General features: G+C 36.5%; 1 long non-coding RNA gene across 3 annotated transcripts in view; it reads right to left on the reverse strand.

The window, feature by feature from the left end:
- LOC107309483 (uncharacterized) overlaps positions 1-20,604 on the reverse strand; it is a 40,811-nt gene that overhangs the window by 14,844 nt on the left and 5,363 nt on the right. For 2 of the 3 annotated variants that reach the window (XR_001553197.2, XR_001553198.1), the window contains exons 2-5: positions 14,051-14,140; positions 9,718-9,842; positions 8,120-8,139; positions 5,977-7,410 (exon numbers count right to left, since the gene is read on the reverse strand). This is a non-coding gene — a long non-coding RNA (uncharacterized LOC107309483). Of the gene's footprint in view, positions 1-5,976; positions 7,411-8,119; positions 8,140-9,717; positions 9,843-14,050; positions 14,141-20,604 lie in introns of those variants that run through there. The other variant, XR_014942859.1, reaches the window with a different exon arrangement.

The raw sequence follows: 20,604 nt of genomic DNA on the forward strand, positions 1-20,604 counted from the left end.
GAATAGCCATAAAGCTATGGTGGATCAGATCATGGAAATACTGTGTTTTAATGTCAGAGAAGATATTCTTATGCTAAAGATTTCCATAAGAGAAATTAAACTTTGAAAAACAAAAAGGAAAATGAAGAGGACTCTAATGTGCTTCTTCATAGGATATGAGGTCTTAGATGCAGACTCATAATAAGAAAGAAAGAAAGAAAGAAAGAAAGAAAGAAAGAAAGAAAGAAAGAAAGAAAGAAAGAAAGAAAGAAAGAAAGAAAGAAAGAGAGGAAAAGAGGAAGAAAGAAAGAAATGTGGTATCTGAAAAAAAAAATAAAAATAGATTATTTTTTTAAAAGGTATTTAAAGGCTTTTTCCTGTCTTATGTATTTTGTTTTCATATAAAGAAAAATCTTGCAAGCTGTCTTTCCCTATGTACTATATTCGCATCTCTTTCTACAATGTGAAGCAGTTGAACAAGTAAAGGACAAAAAAATAATCAGACACTTCATATACTCAGTCTTCTATATCTGGTAGCTCAGGTCAGATGGAGCATGTTTGCATTTGCAGATACATTTATAAAATGCTTCAACATCAACTAAAACAGCAGTTTTCAGGGAGGAAAAAAGAGTCAGAATGTGCTTTACAGAAGGCTCAAACACCATGTATATTTTGTCAGAACTTCCTTGTTTTGTAGTTCCTCATATTAGTGGGTTACTAGTATAAAGAGCGTCAAAGAAATGAAATCTGGAAAAGCTGTCAAAATTCACAAAAAAATGCCTTGAGCTGAATTCTTTGTTTATCTGAAATACCATAGCATAAAAAATAACAACTGCCAAAGAAATGCCAGGTTTTGAAGAAAACCAAAGTGTCAGCAGAAAAAAAACATTATCTATAAAATTTTCCTACTGAAAAGACAGGATATATTTTCAAACAGCATCACCTTAGATATTAGCAAATGTAAGATATTCCTTTCTGAAAATATTAATTTTGTCACTCATTACATTGTATAAGCTCACTAATGTTTATAACATCATTTCATTGTAGTTCTTGTTAGAAAGTTCAACAGTGTAGTATTGCTTAGCTTAGTGTTGATGACAATTTTATCAGCCTCTAAGTTCATTTAACAGTACACAACTTAGCATCTTGTGTGCCCCGGTGGTGCAGTGGTAGAAGTGCCACATTGCAACACCGGAGGCCTGGGTTCGAATCCCCCCTGTGGCGCAAGTGGTAGAAGTGCCGCTCTGCTATACAGAGGCTCAAATCCTGGGGGTTGGACTCGATGATCTCTAAGGTCCCTTCCAACCCGCACGAGGCTGTGATACTGTGATCTTTGGTCCTGAACTAAAGGTTTATGCCTCTGCAGTCTGGAGAAAATTGCAAGATTGTACTGAAGATTGTATTCATTCTCATAATCCTCAAAGGTAGCATTCCCCCAGACATACAGAATCAAGCTCCATAACACACATAGAATAATCTGATAATCATCCTAGGTTTTTTTTGTTTTGTTTTGTTTTGTTTTTGTCAAATGACTCCAGCTGCACATTTGCAGCACACTGAAGAAAATTAAGTTCTAGTTTCTAAGAATAATGTCTCACCCGCAGTTCATAAGTTCGATTAGAAAAGCAGATATTTTTATAATTTTACAAACCGCGTACAGTGAATATGGAAGAGTTGTTTTGTTTTTGCCCTTTCTGGGGAGGCTGGATTTCTACTTTTGCATAATTCATGTTATCATACCGATGTTGTTTGTGTTATGACTTTTTTAAGGGTCACACACATCTCATTTATAAACAAACATTTTTGTTCCATGTGTTCCACTCAGGGAAGTCTGGGAAGTTTACACATTAAGTGCTTTTGAGAGAAAATACCTCATTTCAGCCTTATCAAAATGTACCAAATAAGATGATTTCTTATGAAATGGAAATGTTACAATTTCACTTCTATGGCACTGTTTTTCTGGTAAGCCTGTCTTCTGCCTGCATTATACATCCCAATCACAACTTCCATTTTATATTTGCAAGCATAACTACAACTGTCAAGAACTATAGCAGAACCATGGAAAGAAAATTGGAAGGAAATAAAAAGATGTATCTTAAAAATAATATTTGCCATCACTCCAACAAAATATATAAGTAAGAAAGAAAATCTAAGTATTAACCTTTTTTAACTTTGTATTATCATGTTGTTACTTGGAATAAAAAGTAGTGATTTCTCTATTTCCTCATGAGGAATCCTCCAAAACTACTCAGTTTTACCTCTAGTTTGGTGTTAGCTACAGCCTTTCTGCTTTTCACCACTAAATAAAGTAGCAAAAGAGAGCTGGATGTATGGCAGTACAATGCTTTAAAATTTAAATCTTCTGAATCTTCTTCGTTCTTTCATTGTGGAACAAAGTGCCTTGTAGGTTTTTTGTTGGTGTTGGTGGGTTTTTTTTGGTTGGTTGGTTGGGGTTATTTTTTTTGGTGTCTCTAATGGAAAGTAATGGTTTGAGGAAAAATAGTCAATTCAGGAAAAGTGAGTTGAAAGAGAATGAAGCCTTAAATCTGTAATCTTGTAGGAAATGTGCAGCTTGTAGTGTTTTGCTGGTAGTGCTACCTACAGTATGTTTTGCCTAGATTTCCTGTCCTTCATCTCATTATTGTTTTTTGTTTAGTTTTCCATAGCTCTCTCTTAGCCTTGTACTTCATCCCATCACATGTACCATTGATCAATGGGAAGGATAAGTTATGCTTTACATTTAATTTCTCTAGACAGGCCACTTCACTGAGTTGTCCATCCAATAAAAAACAAATCAGGTATATCCCAAATGAGATGACTAATTACAACTCATACAAAAAATGAAACTGGTTTTGCTCAAATCCTGGGTTATCCAGAATCTTCTTGGTTTTCTTAAGTGACAAAAGGCTCTGTTTCATTTTTTTGAAATAACATAGTCATGGTACTCTCACTAGAGCATGTGAAGTGACCAATAGAGAGGAAGCCAAAAAACTTTTCAGAAAACATTTTGAGGTACATACTTCCATAACCTTTTAAATAAATTATGACCTAAATTTTGTACTCTATACTGCAACAAAATTAATATTTTTGTGACAGTCTCTTTTTTATTTTTGTCTTTCTTTAAGTTCTTCAGCTTTCTTTCGATTGCAGTTCTTTTAATTGCTTTACTTGCAACCAACCATGTACATAGGTATGTACATGAATATGCATATATAGTATCTAAGAGGCTTATACAAGGGGGGCTTGTAGAAGCTGCTTTCTGTTCTCTGCTGAGCTGTATTTTCTACTGCTTATTCCATTGTTGCCTGTTTTCAGTGTATTACAGATTTCTGTAATCAATGCATAACAACAATGCTAAACCAACAAATAAATTATTAAAAGAGTTTGAGAACCACAGGGTTATTCATCATATCTGACAGCACAAAAGTTAATTGGGAAAGGACATAAATAGTAGTAGATAGATAGAAAAATAATGCATTGTACTTGACTTCTTCTGCAGTTAGTCAACAATGGGGATAACTAAATTGTCACCATGTAACTACAGAGTTAGCCGCTTATTGAGATGAATGGTCACATTTAGCAGCTCATCTTTCAGGATCAAATAGCATCATCATGTATACTTAGCTCATATTTTTAAGGCTATCTATGTCATCAAAAGAAGTAGGAACATTCTTTTCTTCGGTTTCTAGAACACATTTAACATGATAATAATATTTTTTACTGAAATTTAAGTGTTTGGAAGTGTACCACTACATAAGTTTAAAAGTGATAATAATAATAAGCATAATTTAGCTGGTTTTGACTGCAAAATTGAAATTCAAGACTCTCCCTCAACAGATATTTTTAGTGAATAGCTTCAGAGGAAACAATGGAAATTCTATTACATTACCTCATTATTATTTTCTAATTTGAAATTTTGGGTTTTATATTTTTCCTTCTTTACTTAATAGAGATGTTTTTGAGCTAAGACATTTACTATTTTTTCAATGTATCTCTCTGTTTTTCCCAAGACATCTCTTCTCTCTAGTTATTTATTTTCAGAACTTGTTAGCTGGAAGGTTTGTGTGGCTTATGTCTATTTGTCATATTAGATTTCTAGAATCTCATCAGAACCATGTCAAATTACATCAATCCAAGCAGTATTCTAGTCGTTTGATAGCACAGCGCTAAAAGAAAAGCATGGCTCGAAGGTAGCTGGAGGACAAATGGCTTTATCGTGATTGCAGAAGTACTACGAGAGATGCAATGATTTACTGAATGTTCACACAATATGATGTTTTTCTTCCACCACAGTAATCTGAAAATTTCACTGCCCTCTTCTTTGCAAAAAATACATAGAAAAATGTATAAATACCACCACACACTGTGTGATGGGAGGAAAATTATAGGTTATTATTCTATTATGCTTTTCAGATTATTCTTTTGAAAGCTGCCAGTAGTAAGAATGCTGGTTTTCATTTCATAGGTTTAGTTGTAAACCCCTGCTAGAGGAAGAATTTTTTTATCCAAAGAGAAATGCTAGTTAGGAAGGGAGAGCTTTCTTTCTGGCCCAGACAGAGAGGAGCCAAATGTTGAGACAGGAAATTAGAAAAGAGCTCCCTGAATTAGGCTATGTTGCAAGATACTGCTCTCCTAGCTGTGAAGTCTAGAAACACGGCAATTGCATCCTCTGTCTGCACAAGTTCTTCCATCAAAACTTATAGAACAGATGCAGAGAAACCAGATAGAGTGTTTTTCCATACAGAATATGACATAAATGTGTATTGGGAGAAAAGAAAGAAAGAAAGAAAGAAAGAAGGAAAGAAAGAAAGAAAGAAAGAAAGAAAGAAAGAAAGAAAGAAAGAAAGAAAGAAAGAAAGAAAGAAAGAAAGAAAGAAAGAAAGAAAGAAAGAAAGAAAGAAAGAAAGAAAGAAAGAAAGAAAGAAAGAAAGAAAGAAAGAAAGAAAGAAAGAAAGAAAGAAAGAAAGAAAGAAAGCATACAATATCATATGCTGCTTCTACCATTAGGCTCAGGTGCCTCTAATGTTTTGACAAGCCTGATCACACAGAAAATGAACCTTTCTCATTTTATTTGTGGACTAGTGAACCATAGAGACTAAGTCTGTCAAACCAGAGAAGATTTGGCCTGTTTCTTGAAGCGGGCTAAGACTTCCTCTGGAAAAGTTTATAACTTTCAGAAAAAACTGCTTCATTTCTTTTCCCTTATGATTGAACAGATCTAGCAGGAGATTTCAAAAACTGCTCTAAATTTCTCTCCTGAGGAATCAAGCACTTTGAAGGGACAAATCTAAATGTTTTCTTTCTCCTGTAAGGCCAGTTGCTATTGCACCAGGCTTAACTTGCATAAATCCCTTAAATCATCCTATATCCTTTTGGGACCGAGATTAGAGAAACTTTCAGGATGCAATTACCAGCTCATTCAAGGGGAGAAAAAACAAGACCTATTCCATAAAGTTCTTTCACTGTGAAGGGCAGCAAGGTTATCAGTCACTACTTTGAATTCACTCAAGCAATTCATTCTGTGAGAACAACGCCTTATCCACTGTGTGTGATCTTATTGTTTCTTTCCTGGTTGTCCTGTCATAGTAAGCTTCCTATCCAGTCATACACAGTGTAATACATTACCTTTTTCAGATTTAGAGTGAATGAATACTCTAGGGTAAATTATATTTAACTGCTGTTGAAGATTTAATGCTAGGAACATGTTTGTTTAAAGGCATTTTCTGAATTCTCTGTCAGTACATCCATGTAGCTCTGAGATCCAGAAGGCTGACCCATCTTTCTTCAGAAATAACAGAAAACTGAGTTTCAAATGGATCAGTCCAAAATGCTGGTCACCTGCACACCAAGGCTGTGTCAATCACTTTGGGTAGTTCAAAGATTTCCCACACGGTACTGTCAAGCTGTTGTGAGCCTGACAAATACTGGTATTTTTAGCTCCCAGAATTAGAAGTTTAGATATACTCAAGTTAATAAAGGCAAACAAATATCTGACATTTATTGATTTTTTTTATAAAAATATACAACTTTTATTCCAGTGAATGAAGCACATTGAGAGATTCTGAGAAATATAAATATTAACACTGGATTTCTAGCTAAGTGTTCTTTGGACCAACAGAAACCACTCTTCATTTTTTCCAAGGGCTTCTGGCCTTTGTGGGTTTGGGCTTAGATTCATAAAACCACATGCATGAACAGGGGAGCGAGAGGCAACATTTTCACACTTTTACTTTGATGCTCTATCAGATACAGCCTAGGTTTAACATTTCCGAGTTTCCAATGTAATACTTATCTACTACCACCACTGATGGTTTCTGATCTGGATCTCAAGCACTCTAACCAGTTACAAAGCCATGTGCTCCAAAGACCGGCACACTTGAAGAATGGAGAACAGATGCCCAAACCCTAGATATCCTGTTCTGCAGCTCTTGTCTGACAGCTGTGAACTGCAGTGGTGCACAAACTAAGGATGAATTCTTTGGGCTCTCCAGCTGCTAAAGAGGAATGACATACCAGAGGTCTAGACTGTACAGTCAGGGTCATTACTCCAGGCCACCAGGTTCCCTCAGTGGCTGTTTAGATAACAATGCAAGTGACACTGTGCACTGATGGGAGATCAAATTGGTGTATCCTTCAATCTCTTCTTTGATGCCCAAACCTGATTTATCACGTGCACTGGACTGGTCTTGGCTCTGTTCCCTTATAGCCAGTGGTTTGAGCTGAATTACTTATTGCAGAGCAGGCTAATAACTGATTTCTCTTTTTTCTTTGGTTAATATGAAAATCAGAAGCAAATTAGGCTCAGCCCATAGGGAATGCTTCCCACTTCTTAAAATATTTCTTTGAGGTTGTGCTCTCACTGCCAATTTGGCTTATGTTAGCCTACATTTAAGGTAATCTAGTCAGAATATCTGCATCACAGTAAAATAATAGTTGAACTACAAAGTCCAAACTAGTGTCAGTAGTTCACTTACAGCTCTAAGACCTTTTTCTGACACCTCATCATTTTTATTGCTGCAATAAGATGACATACATTAGAAATTCATTTGTGCTAATACTGAAAAGAGAATTGTCTGTCCTGTAGGACACACGTGGGAGCTGTGAGGCATTAGGAGGCTAATAGAGTTTGATAACTTTTCATCTGCATTGACACTACACAGTAGTCTTTTTAAACTATGATGAGATCAAAATCTGCTGACCCAGGGACAGGCCATTGGACTGAGTAAAACAGCCATAATATGTTAATAGGTTAAGGTGTGTGTGGACTATAGTTAAGACCAATCCCCAGCCTGTAACTTTGTTTGTCTTTAAAGCAAAGATAATGCTTTTGCTGGGGTCAGGTTGGTCGTATCCTTTCTGTTCAGTTTAACTCGTACATTTTGCAAGTAATTTCTTCATACTGTACTTCATGTAATGATGCCACCAGATACGCTGCATTTGGAAAGAAAGAAATATTTTGGGGAAAGAAACATGAGCATTTGGCTGATTCAGAGGAAACATTAGCTCTTCAGTGTGCATTTTCTTCATTGGTTATTATTCTGATTGTAGTTAGTAATGAGCAACAGGCTCCAGTGAAATCACTTTCTTCTCATTGGCTCTGAAGCGTTCAGAAACTCCTCAAGCAGGGAACAAAATTCTCTTTCCACAGTATAAATTTTAATTGTTTATAAATTATGAGCTATAATCATCCACAGTTTTCAGAATCCTCTGCAGCTCAGTCTGATACCAAAAAACATCCCTAAATACTTTTCCTCCCACTATATGTTGGTGCCAATATTCTTAAATGTTTTACTGGAAACTGAAGAAGGACTTTTTCATTTGACCTTGGCTAGCTAGTGAGAAAAATCACATTTCTTCTCAGGCCAAAAATACACTAACAATTCCATAATTTTATGATAACAACAGCAAATAATGTTGGAGTTCTTCAGTTTTTCCAAATTGTCATCTAAAGTGACAATAAGAATATAAGTCCAGTTTGTTCTGCCAATTTCTGAAGGTGTCATAGAGGTTAAATAACAAATTGCTAATGTTTCTGCTTTGGATGATGTTATAAAGGAAATTGGATAAACACTGAAACATAAATCAGGAAAAGGCACTAGAAAATGATGCCATCAGTTAGAAAAATGTGCGGTACTGATACCTGATCTGTCCTCTTGCTTGCTGAAAGTAGAAAAGAGAAAAACATTTAGTATCTTGTGAGTAGTCTAGTCACTGATTGATTTCAACTCATAATGCTTTCTAATGCATCTTCTAGAGCACCTTATAAATCATATGTGCTGTGTTTTTTTGCCTTGTTGAGTGCTACTTGGTCAATTATAAATTGCTCAACTATCAGAACAAGCAGGGAAAATCAGGGTCTGAGTGGCTGGTGTTTCTCTTCCTTCTGGAGACCTTGATTCAGTTCAGCATTTAAGTTCACGTTAGCCTGAAGCAGGTGAATGGTCCCATTAAAGTTCTGTGCTTAAGTAATTTTGCAAATAAAGACCATTTTCAGTCTTCCAGAACACTAAAATACTTGATTTCTATTAAAAAATCAGTACTACAGGAAAGAACAACAAAATGAAATGGAAAAGTAGAAGTTCTTTTAATTAACGTAATTATGAGCTTGAGTTTCAAATCCATACTAGTTTTATATGGCTTTACACTTAGTGTGTATGTGCATCTTTTATACTTGACTAGAGCTATAATGACCCTTATGAGAATACTGTGAAACTCTCAATGAAAACTGTGTATACTACAAACAGAAGAAGGCAGAGTTTTTATTGTTTCACCCCGCTCTTGGAAAATCCTTTGTTTTGCCTAAATTAAGATGGGGAGATATGGAATACAGATGCAGTGTTGAGGAACACTTGAAACCCCGCTTCTGAATGGAATCTCTAATCCATACTGTATTGCATAGTCCTGCTGAAAAGTTCTTCATACTGGCAAATACATCTAGAATTATCCCAGTACAAATCTGATTTTTCCTTTTTTTTTAAAAAAAAAAAAAAAAAAAGAACAAAATAAGATGACATAAAGTAGTTCACCGGGAGAGAAAGAGGGATTACTTTTACAAAGAGAGGAACAATAAACAGCAGGTCCCTGGCTGAGTAGTTTTAACTATTTCAGGGATCTGGGCAGTACCATCTCCCTCTCCCAGCCATTAGTTGATTTCAGCCCTATGTTCTCAAATTTGGAAGACTGTTCACTCTTGGTTTTACCTGTAACATCTTGTGGGAATACATTGCAAAGCTTTTGTTAGCTTATTATTAGTTTGCATTTCCTTCAGCATCAATGTATGTAGGGCTTTGAAACAGATTTGTAAATATACAATGTTAGTGGAGACTGTTGTAATTGGCAGAAAGTGTGCTTCAGCAAAATGCTGTCATTATGGAGTTCTACTGAAGCTGTCAATCTCACTGAGCAGAGATTAAATAACTAGGTTTTTTTGCTTGGTTCCTTTAACTAACTTTTAAAAGGGATGTTGGAGATAAAACTGAGAGGTTATGTAAGTCAGCAATAGACTAAGCCTGTACCTGAGACAGAAAAACAAGTTCAGGCCACCTTCCACCATTATCTCTCCTTCCACTTGCCATTAAAGAGAAACAGAGCACCACATCTAGATTAGTACTTGAATCTATTTTAAATTGCAGCTAACTGATAAACTATCACTATGAAATACAGTAGTAGCGATATCTTCTGAAAATGTTTCAATATTACATGTACAGTTATTATCCGATAAAATGAAGTTTTGATTACCTGCATAGGCATCTTTTGATGTTCTATTTTTCCATCACAGAAAAATGTTATTCATGGAATCAGAAGTCACAAATGGAAAGCAGCCTATTAATTCACTCAGTTCATCTCCCATCAAGGTAGGAAGCCTAACAAACACAAATCATCGTTTTCTTAAATAGCCAACAAAAATGACACAGAAAGTCATAACTATGCCTTAACTAATGCAGCTCACATTTAGCACACAGTAATCAACTGAGCTCTTTTCTAACTATACTGACAAGGAGATTCAGAGAATTTTAGGATCCCTGTCTACCCTCATTTTCTAGGTAACGTATGCTTGATTTTTCATCTCTTTCAGATACAATACTGTTTCCCTGCCAAATGTATTTCAGAGGCTCTGAAGGCCAACATTATTGCTTTTGAAACAGGTTTGAAAGTATTCCAGTCTAGCTTCAAAATGAATGACCTACCCTTCAGTATGTGAACAGATTGAACTAAAACCTGCTTGTATTCTAGTTCAGTTTGTTCATCCTCAGAGTGCTCATCAAACTTGCAAACTAAAGCCATACTTGATTGGTTCCTCATAGGGATGTGCATTTAGAACCAGCTTGTGAAACCGTGGTTGCAGTTACTGGTGCCTGCACCCACGTTATGCAACCCACATTTCTCCAAAGTGTCAGCTGCCTCTCATGATCTAACGCTTCAGTGGCCTTGCCAGTTTTAGTAATCATGGTGAAAATCAGAAGAATACCACTATTTTACAAAAAGCAAACAAGCTCCTTACAGGGGGAAGGAGAAAGGAAAAGAAGAAAATGACAGCATATCTCAAGTGTGAAGTGCAGATTTTTAAAGCATCTGTCCAAAGTGAACTTCCCAGTGAAGTAACACTGCCTTCCTGCTAAGCTATTGTTGAGAGGATTTACATGTAATGGGAACAATGAATAATCCTCCTCATTCTTCACTCATCCTGTCAATGAGCTCATGCACTATGCAGGACTGAAAGCATATCACAGAATGCTAGAGGATCAGAGCACTGCGGGGATAAAGTGACTGTCAACTTCAGATGAAATTAGAAAACACAGAGGCACAATAATTTGCTAGAGCTGCTCAGATTGTAAAGATTGAAGGCTGGTACCACACCTAGAGCTGTGTCCTCACAGCAAGACTCACTGCCTCAGTGTGCTTTGTTCTGGAGTGAGATCCATGCCTGAAGGTGAGGCTGAAGAGGGAGGTGGTCCTTTTCAGACTGAGCTGCCATAAACCAAGACATGTATAAACCACTGGAATAACAATGTATAATAGATTAGGCAAAAGCCACTATTGCTCATTTTATGTTATGCCACGCTTTTCTCCACATTCTTCCTGTGAAACGGCTGTGTGCTTCTGTGAAAAGGTGAAGATTACAGAACATGTGGTATTGGTTTTCTCCAAGCTCAGAGCTGATACTGGGTGCACTGTGTGAGCTTCACACTCTAAAACTGTTGAATTAGCATTGTATGCTCTAACAAAATTGTGTTAATGACAAGTTAAAAAAAAAAGAAACAGCCTTTTTAGATGCATCATGAAACTAATTGGTACATTCTTTATGTCAGGTGCAGCAAAAGCACAGTGCTGATGCTTTGTTTTTTCCCCCTGCAGTTTGCTCCACATACAAAAATGATCAAAAGGGCAGACTTAATTCTATTGTTAAACAGGGAGTTCAGCATGCACAAGTCTGATAATCATTCCAACTGCACTCTTCGGACCATGTGCTATAGGAAGCTGGTTATCTTTTCAAAGCCACTTTTTGCTTTTCTTTGGAAACATTATGGTCAGTTCTTTTTGCAGTCCATACCTGTCCACACTAATGTTAACCTGTGACATTAGCCAATCAAAATCACATACACGAAGGTGTGTTGTCATTCTGGTAGTGAAGGAAGACCTCCTTCTTCAAGTTATGCAGCTCAGATCACCCTACACGGGCAATCTCCAACATATCTTTGCTGATCTCAACATTTCCAGAGCAGTTTGATGCAGGGAGATGTCCTTGTGGCAGTAGCTGTGCTGGACAGCATATTTAACAGAGAGACAAAGGATTATAAGAGCAGCACAGAGGATGAAACTCTGCCCCTTTTTATGCTAGCTAACATTCTGCAAACACTAATATCCAAGTAGAGAAAAAGTCAAAATAAAAATAAAATAAATTGATCTTTCCACAAAAATCCTTTCTTTCCACAAAGAGCCCATGTAGGACCACTGATGAGGTAACTATGGAACCCTGTGACAGAAATTGCCCTTATAGCTTCCTGGTGGATACAGAAGCAGCATTCGACTGCTCCATTTTTGCACAGTTGGTCTCTCCCACTGAGCATCAACACTGGGAGGGACTCTCTGAACACAGCAGAAACAAAGGAAAACGTTAAGGAAGTAAAAGATGAGGAAGGATGGTAAGAAAAAATGCTCTGATCCCTGAAAATAAAAAGACTAAGAAGTATAACAGTTATCTATGAGAACTAGGCTTTTTAAAATAATAATAATAATAACAAAAAGTTAAAATAAAAGATCTACTTTTCCAAAAGTATCAGTTCTTCCATACACAAATGATATCATATGATGAAAAGTGCTTTTAAAAATACAAAGGTTTCCTATAAACAGAAAAGCCTGAAAATCTCCTACATGGTAAATGAAAATTATATAATGATACTTGTTCTTATTTATTAAGTTCCTCCATAAATTTAATCATTTGTGTGCACATTTTATATACAGAAAACTTTTAAAATTCTAAATGCAAGTGCCCATAACATTGTAAGCTCCGGGAAATGTCTGATATGTTCCAGATAGGGCACTCACAATATGTTCAGTTGGAAAAATATTGCTTTCCTATGCTCATACTTTCAATCAGAAGATTCACATTTTAAAATGCCCTCAATTATATGATTTTTTTTTCTCTAGTCTGAAAGAAGTATTCTTCACAGAGCGTACAGAATTTATTCAAACAAACAGGACTGCAGCTCAAGAGTGCTGTGAGTTAGAAAATCAATTGAAAAGAGTCAGATAAAATACACACGCAATTACCAAGTGATGAACAAAGAGTTACGGGTGGCAAATATGGGTGACATCTCACATACAAAGAGATGAACAGATACACAGCTACAGCTGATACAGAAAACCACAATTAACCACAATACATTTCTGGATTAATATTTTTTAAACAATATTTAACTTTTTGTGTTATTAGAACACTGAAATATCTCAAGAACGAGAGACAGTGCTGTGTTTAGCATATTAAGGGAAAAAAAATAGCTGGAGAGAATGTAAATGGCTGGTTGAGAAGTGAAAGACAAGTGGTCAGATCAGCAGAAAGTGTGAAATAAAAAATTGTGTTTATTGATGCAGTTCTGAAATGGAGAAGCAACTGAATTAGTTATTGTATTTTCCAGGTATTCTGAAAGACAGAATAAATCCTACAGTAGAAAACAAGAGAGGTTATATAAGGCATGTAAATAAATAGGTTATCTAAAACAATAAATAAAAATAAACACTGATTGGTTGTTCACAGGCTGTGTTCTAAAAGGTTAAAAGGCAACACATTACCACTCACTGCACAGGCTGCCCAGGGCCCCATCCAACCTGGCCTTAAACACCTCCAGGGATGGGGCATGCGCAACCTCTCTGTGTAGCCTCCTCCAGCATCTCACCAATCTCATCGTAAAGAACTTCCCCCCTCCTTTAACTTAAAACCATTTCCCCTTGTCCTCCCACTATCTACCCTTGTAAAGAGTTGACTCTCCTCCTGTTTATAGGCTCCACTGTAGGTACTGAAAGGCTGCAATGAAGTCACCCTGTAGCCTTCTTTTCTCCAGGCTGAACAAGCCCACCTCCCTCTGCCTGTCTTTGTAGGGGAGGTGCTCCAGCCCTCTGATCATCTCTGTGGCCCTCCTTTGGACCCTCTCCAACAGCTCCTTGTCTTTCTTGTATTGGGGGCCCTTGACCTGGACACAGTACTCCAGATGGGGCCTCACAAGGGCAGAGCAGAGAGATGCTGACAATTGCCTCTTCTGATGGAGCCCAGGCTCTTCAGTACACAACCTTTCAACTGTTCTGCACACTATAAGCACCTTCTTAAATTGACACAAAATAGGGATCTGCTGTTTATCTTGCTCCACAGCTGCTGCTCTGAACAGCTTTTCTTGTATTCCCACATGTATCAATATCAGAACTCATAGGTAAATTAGTGACCAGACATGTATGCATGAAAACTAGATCAAAAGAATAAAATTAATAAAATAAAAAAATAAAAGAACTACCCTACACTACCCTACACATTCCAAGAAACTGCATTATTTCTGGTTATGAGAAACATTTGAAATCCTACCTGAACAGATGTGGTTGTCTTGGGTCATCCATCTTTCCAGCAGTCCACTGTGTACAAGTTATTTTGACATCTTTTTCATTTGATGTGTTTCTGAAAATGAAGATAAAATGCACTGATTTCTGTTACTGCATTTGTTACATATTTTGTTCAGGCTACCTCTGCAAGGAATTCATGCATTGGATTTTGCTATTCATGACTATTCCATACACTGGAATTGCTATCCATGACTATGCCTTTCTGCTCTTGTCAGAATGGCAAATCTCAGACAATGAGATACTCATCTTCAATACCAACTTTCATAGATGAACAATTATTTGTTCCATTATTCTTGAAACACGCTGCATAAGGCAAATTCATTGCCCGCTGTTTGCAGTATCTTTTGGAAGCTTAAAAAAAGAAGAAGAAGAAGAAGAAGGTTGAAAAGCTGTAATTTCAGATCCACAATCTTCTGTTGCTGTATGTCGTATATAAATCAATGTTGCTGACTGAGGGTATCTAAATAAGTGGAAGCACTTGTGTGCCTGTTCAGATCTAGTAAATTCAAACTTCATTTCATTTTAATCATATTTCATTCTTTAAAATTACTCCATTTTTTCGCATCAGATAATAAGATGAATTAATTTGCTTGACATGGCTACCCTTGTTCTTCAGAATAAGTGTTGCAATCGCTTTGTCTCTATTTATAATTATATCATTAATTGAAGATATAAAAAGGGCTGTTTTCAGTTGTTGTTTCTCAGGCACTTTGTGTTGTCCCATTTAACTCTCTTTACTCCAGAGTGAAGAGAAACAAGAGGGATGATGTGTAGATTTCAGTTTCTCTAGATTTCTTCAGTTTCACGTGGCAGATCTCCAAGCAGGGAAGATCAGAAGGATCCAACAGGAGGAAGCAACAGGAAGTAACCACCCCTGACTGCAGGAGGGGCACACTGAAGCTGTTATGGGTCCTCCAACCAGGACTTGATCTTGTAAGTCTAGAGAATCAAAGCTCAGGAAATTTGTTTCTTTTGTGCATGTCTAAGTTATCAAAGAGTAAGGCATTGGAAGAGACAGCTTTGATAGAGCAAAGTCTATCCATTTTCCAGTAGGTCACCACCTGCTTTGGCAAATTACTTGGAAAGGAACTCCATTCACCACTTCATCTGCTGCAGACAAATAGAACAGATTATATGATATAATCTTTTGATATAAGGAGGACACTCATAAAGTGAGGTAACAAAAAGACCAGCATTCTTTGTGACTGCTGCTCCCACATGAGACTTTGCTTCAACATAGTCATAACATTTGTTTATCCCAGCAATAGCTGAAGTTTTGATTTTGCCAATTTTCTGACCTACTGTAGATGGCTGAGAGATAACTGAATCTCAGTGCTGATGAAAGTGAATCCAGTTTGTAAAATGGTGTGAGACCTCTTGGGTTGAAATTTGGTGTAAAAACATAATTCATTAAAATAAATGTTCTGTAAATTATAGAGCAGCTTTGATTTACAAATACTTAAAGGGGCTTTAAACATAACATTTCATATGGTCTCTTTGACAAGCTGAATACTACAAGATTTAGCAGACCCAGAGAAATAAAAAACCAGATGGAGAGATAATTAAAAGCCTAGGATTTTTTTTCCTTTTTAAGGATAGGGTTCACCAAAATCCACATTTAATACGAAATGCCTTTTTCATTGGTCAGTCATTTGAGGAACTAAAAGCAATTAAATGGCACATTGACTTCAAATTTGCTTCTTCCACACTTCAAATGTATCTTCTTTGTGAGCTAACAATGAAACACTATTATCCTACCTCTACTTTCGGCTATGGCACAGTACTTCACAAAGCATGCTTCCACACAGTTACACAAGCCAGAGCCCAACAAATTAAACCAACATTTATATTCCCCTTAAGTAAATAAATCTGTGAGGGGTGAGATGAAATCTTAGGAAAAACTGTGATTAGGTTAATCTTGGGACAAACTGCTTAGAAAACTTGAACACTCTGTTGGAAAACCTTCAAAGTAATTCTGAATATTAGACTTCAGCTGCTCTCCCCTGTAGCATAGGAGGTGTCTATACAGACCCTGACAGGAATAACCATAAGGCCAGAAAAAGAGCTGTATCTGCAAACATCTTTCTAAGCCAGCAACTTGCCACTGACATCACCTAAGACTTGATAATTAGGGAAGAGTATGACTGTATAGGTGTTGTGCTGATACTTCAACAGTCTTCAGCTCATATGTGAGCTGAAAATTGCATCGTTATGTTTAATAGTGCTTGGTGGATTTTTCTTGTAAATTTGTTCATTTCAGTCTGTAGAATCACAGAGTAACAGAATGACTTCCAGTCCCCCTGCTGTGGGCACAGTTGCCAGCCACAAGATCAAGCAGCCCAGGGCCTCATATATCCTGGTCTTGAACAAATCCAGGGATGGGGCAACTTTGAACTGACATAAATATTACTGTCCTGAAATAAACAGAGTATCTAGTACATGCACTAAGCCTCAGGGAGGAGATGGGAGGCTGGAGGGGTGGACAAAAAAAACAGTGTATTTAATTATTTAAGGCGAATATTTATTTCACACAAATAAAATTGAGCACCTTATAAAGATATTAACTGGAAAAGCTCATACATACACAGGGAAGATAGCTCAAATTGTGAACTGTGAAGCTACTTCAGAGTTTCCTCTCATATTTTCTCATTATATTTTCTCAAGTCATCTAGGCCAGTATGGAGAAACAGGTGAACTGTGTACCACAAGCTGCATTTATACTTCAGAAACTGGCACTGCCATATATTATTTTGTGCAAACTGGCTAACAGTCCAGGAATATATTGTTGAATTTTTGATGGGCAATAACTAGGAAATGCTATTAGATTTATTTTAAGTTGCTAATCTCATTGCGAAACTCCTTCCCCTTAAAAATTGTTTTGTTTATTTGCTTGTTTGTTTTAACAAGTCAATCAGGAAATATTTTGTGTCTTTTGTTCTTTTCACCTTGAACAAATTTAACTTTCCTTAGATGGAAGTGAACAATGATTTCCAAGTTATAAAATTCAGCTTCTATCTCATTTGCCTCCTATGTGGATGTACTCTTGAACTCAGCTCAGTTGAAACACTGCAATCCTGTCATAATTTACAGACTTGTGGTAGAGATATGTCTCTCTGCATTTTCAAATGCTGGATTTGCTTTGTTATCAGGTCTGATAGCGGAAGCACCCCTGACAGCCCACTTTGGGGTGTTCACTTCCACTGTAGGTAGAAAGGCTGGATGAAAAGAAATCTGCTGTGAATGAGCTAGCAGCAACCAAATTCTTCATATGCCCTTAGTGAAGAAAAATGGGTTTTTGAATTCAAAGATAGATAGGAAGAAATAAAAAAGGAGCACAGAAATCCCTCATATTCACAATCAGAAAATCAAGTCTGTAATTGTTATTGTGTGTTTTCACTCTCATAAGAAAGAGGAAAAACATAGTTATCATCAGTAAACACAATAGTAAATTCAAGAAAACATACAGTACCCTTCATCTAAAGAGACCTGAAGCAGCTTATAATCACTAATTAATTAAGCCTTGCAGCATTTCTGGAAGCGATATGCAACTTGAATAATGCATTTCTCAAGAGACTCAAACTGTGATCTTTTTGTGAAACCTACAGTTTAACAGGAAAATTCTGGATCTCGTAATTTTAATACCTGAGTTATTAATGCATTTTTAAACTCTTTTAACTCCAGTAGAACAGTCCCACTGTGATGTCCCCCCACAGAGGACTTGCGGTTATAACAACTGCAATAATAATGGAGGTGGAAAATTATGGGATTTTGTGCCTTACTCCAGGCACTCAGAGTTTCACTTACTTAAAGTCTGGTGGTCAAGAATGTTCTTCCAGGGAATTTCTTATCATGCAAAGTAGGTTTGTGAAAAAATGTACTATGATTGTATGTGTTCCACTTTCGTTACTGCCTTCCATGTAGACAAGGTATAGCACATCTACCTTTGTCCTAAGGGCAACCAGTATTTTTACAGAGAGCATGTTCTGAGTACTGAAACCTCATCTAGCATCGCGTTTGCCATAACTTGCATGATCAGTAATCTACAGGAACTCTGATAAAGTCATTAAATGGGTTTGGATCAACCCTCATGAAGTCTTCACGAAGAATAAACTGGCAAAATCAAGTTTTAATGATTCCTTGGAGAGACAGACTGAATGAGAACGTGAATATTTGTGAATATTTCTACCAGTATTTCTGCCTTCAGTTAAGCACTTTTTGAATTGCACTAAACTCCTGGATTTTTCAGTTTTAGATATATCCAAAGCACAAACCTGCCTCTAAAGCTCCTCCAATCTTCCAACAAACCTAAATTATGATACTGATTTCTAGAATGCTTTATTATAATTTCATATTTCATGGACAATGCATCCAAAAGTATGCAAAGGCATTCTCTGAGCTGCTGTCCAGTGAAAGTAGCACTTGTATTTAAAATATTATCTGACCTATCTTTGGAATTGATGATCAGCTTGTATTGATTTATATATAAAAGCTTGGACCATCTTCTCAAAGGCTGACAAAAGCAAAGATTTATGCTGAAGCACTGATGCTGTAGTACAATGTGTACTAACTAAGAAGAAAATGCACATTCTAAATCATGCTTTGATTAATAAGGTACAGAAAGAAGAAAAAAATATGCAAATGAGGAAACTAATAGAGTGATCCTGGATTCTTCTGTTTGGAACTGTGGCATTTGAATGAGATGTTCTCAAATGATTCTTCTCTGTCTTATCGCCTGAGAATCACCAGAACTATGAACTTAAGGAAAGCTCTAATATTCCGAAGAATTAGTGGAATGTTCTAAGGGAGCTGAAGTGACAAAAACAAAACAAAAACAAAACCCAAGCAAGCAAAAAAACAAAAACCAACTGCCATAACCAAGAAAGGATATTAACCATTTATTAGTTTTTTATTTAGCAGTCCACCAGTACACCAGTATGTCAGATGGATAATCCGTTTTGTTTGTTCTGTTGAATGTGCTTCCATTTTGCACTAACCCAACCACAATCTGCAGATGCCTTGGGTTCATCTTGTGATAAACCTAAGGTTTGCCCTTGTCTTTCATGCATGTGCTAGTTCATACTATGTGACTCTTCATAGAAATACTGGCCCACCTTAATGCTAGTATACATTCACATAAACTCAACTGAATAGAATTACCTCATGCAGTTTAGACAGTCTATTTGGTAATCTAAACGTTATCATAATTTTCTTATTCTCAAACCTGGATACATTCACTGCATACCCAAAACAATACCAGCCTCTCAGCAAGTGTTCAGTATGCTGCTCCCCATCCCAGTTTTAAATTAAGGTCAGGCAAAGAATCCCACATGCGTACATTTTGTAAAGGTCAGGTTCTGCTCTCAGTGACAGCAGCATGCCTGAGAATAGTTGTAGGGCCTAATGGCTGCTGTCTGTCACACTGCCACAACTTAAAAGGAGAATAATTTCTCCTTTTCTCTCTCTCTCTTTCAGTAGTTACTGAGTTATGGAAAATAAGATTACAACAAGGATAGTGCTGTTGATGAGTGAACTTTTTATCTAAAGGACATTCTCACTTATCTAAAAATGAAAGTAGTAGAACTGTAGTCACAGTGAGTACGTCAGCTCAGATGATTACCATGGTTCACACAGCATATCTTCTGCATTTATATCCCACAGTACTTTTGCATAAATAGAAACAAATGCATATCACTGTAGCACCTATTTTTTCTGAAGTAGACCATTACAGGCCAGTATGTTATGCCACAGTTATGAGTCTGTTAAATGACCATCAACCTCAACCTGTGCAGAAGACATTTAATGACTTGTTCTATGCAAATCTATTAGCTGAATTGGTTTCATAAATGACTTTGTTGGTGCTTGAAATGGTAGTTTGCAACTCTGAATATGATTTATTTATTTAGCTCTCCTTAGTGGGTTGACAACGTGCAATATTGAGACAGATTTAGGTTAATATCTGTGTTCAGAAGAAGTTTTCTTTTAAATTAGCTCATTTCCATAGGTTTCAGAATGAATAAGGCAATCACAAAGTATTGTTGCAAGTTTTAAACTAATAGTGTGACTTTCACCGGGCCTGGATATTATGCATAGAAACTTGACAAAATGTCAAGTAGGGAAAAAAGTTATATGTACTCAAAAAATCAATGCCTATTTTCTTTTTATACCCAATAAATTGTATATGAAATGCATCTTCTGAAAGTGGTACACAACAGGTAAAAAAGAATTTAAAAAAAAAAGGAGCATTATACTAAATGAAAGAACTAGACTTGTGTTAGGATTGTATAATGAAGCCACCTTAAAAGATGATTTGGTTTTGATGAGGATAAATCAATGAATCTTCTCTTCACTAAACTCCTACTAAAAGAGAGCAATGATGTAATGACAAGATGACACACAGGATTTTCCATGAGTTTTTTTCTAGGCAAGGTTTTTCTATGGAATTTCTCTATTACTTCGTATTTAGCATTCTTCAAAACTAATATTTTTTTGGAAAGCGGTCATGATACTGTTTTACTGTTG

The sequence above is a fragment of the Coturnix japonica genome, chromosome 2 (assembly GCF_054131305.1).
Source record: "Coturnix japonica strain WE chromosome 2, WE-NBRP24, whole genome shotgun sequence".
Taxonomy (NCBI): Eukaryota; Metazoa; Chordata; class Aves; order Galliformes; family Phasianidae; genus Coturnix; species Coturnix japonica.